Source organism: Pteropus vampyrus, unplaced genomic scaffold, assembly GCF_000151845.1.
Source record: "Pteropus vampyrus isolate Shadow unplaced genomic scaffold, Pvam_2.0 Scaffold14026, whole genome shotgun sequence".
NCBI classification, from domain to species: Eukaryota; Metazoa; Chordata; class Mammalia; order Chiroptera; family Pteropodidae; genus Pteropus; species Pteropus vampyrus.
In genome coordinates, this window is record NW_011902807.1 from 1 (window position 1) to 1405 (window position 1405).

Here is a 1405-nt window from a genome sequence, read left to right on the forward strand (position 1 = left end):
TTTTTTTTATCCCCGTGCCTAATATAGGACCTGGCATATACCAGGCGATTAATACTCTGTTGAACGAATGAATGAATAAGAACAAAAGAAGGAGGGACCTGTTGGGAACAAGATGCTCAGGAGAGCCCCGTTTGTGGCATCCATGAAAAGCTCTCTAGCAGGCAGCTGGAAGCTGGGTCCGGAGCTCAGAACAGAGAAGAGCTGCAACTCTGGGACTCGCTTGTATAATCAGACTCTGACAATGAATTGAGAGCACTTAGGTTACCTTGCCAGAGAACTGCCACCACGAAACTTCGTAGGCACGCCGATTCCTCCGCGCCTACTCAAACCCACTGGGAATAAGGCCCAGGAATCTGCATGCTTAACACGTTCTCCAGGTGACTTTGACGCACCCTGAGGTTGGAGAGTTCATCTCCGGGTTAAGAGGAGCGAGGCTGAGACGTTGACTTTGGGTAGCCAGGTGACAGGGGAGGGGAGTGGAGGGGAGGGGAGGGGATGAAGCCGCAGCCTGCCTCGCTGCGGTGCTGGGACCTTTGGCTGCACTTGGCCTCGGGTCGCGCTCCGCCCCGCGCTCGCCCCGCCCCAGTCCCTCCGCTCTGCCCTCTCATTGGCCTGCGCCCTGCCCGTCTTCCGGCCTCGGCCAATGAGGCCGGCGCACACCGGAAGTCGGAAGCCGGAAGCACAACAGTGAGGAGGCTGGCGGCGTTTGCTAGGCAGCTGTTCTCTGGAACTATGCTTGGCCTCAGATCAAGTCTGACGACGCGGTGCTTCCTCACGCTGAGGCTGCCCCGACGGCCGCCGCGGCCACCTGTACTCCGGCTGTTAACTGTGCAGGCGGTGGTGGGTGCCCTGGGGCGGGCCATGGACGAGCTGCTTCACCGCGCGGTACCCGCGACGCCATCCTACGAGCTGCGCGAGAAGACCCCGGCGCCGGCGGAGGGCCAGTGCGCGGACTTTGTGAGATTCTACGGCGGCCTGGCCGACGCGGCCGAACGCGCCGAGCTGCTGGGCCGCCTGGCGCAGGGCTTCGGCGTGGACCACGGCCAGGTGGCAGAGCAAAGCGCCGGCGTGCTGCAACTGCGCCAGCAACCGCGGGAGGCGGCCGTGTTGCTGCAGGCCGAGGACCGGCTGCGCTACGCCCTGGTGCCGCGCTACCGCGGTCTCTTCCACCACATCAGCAAGCTGGACGGCGGCGTACGCTTCCTGGTGCAGCTGCGGGCCGACCTGCTCGAGGCGCAGGCCCTCAAGCTGGTGGAGGGGCCGCACGTCCGGGTAAGGCTCCGACCCGCGGGCAATGGGGACAGCCCAGGTCGTGCCCCCGCCTTGCGCCTAGGTCTGCGGGCCCTTGACGGTCTTCCCTGTATAGTCCTCACCTGCCGCTCAAGCCCCAAACACTCTGCCTTCC

At 63.8% G+C, this 1405-nt stretch overlaps 1 pseudogene; it reads left to right on the forward strand.

The window, feature by feature from the left end:
• The first annotated feature begins 676 nt into the window (after positions 1-676).
• Positions 677-1384, forward strand: LOC105310865 (annotated as a pseudogene).
• Positions 1385-1405: the final 21 nt, after the last annotated feature.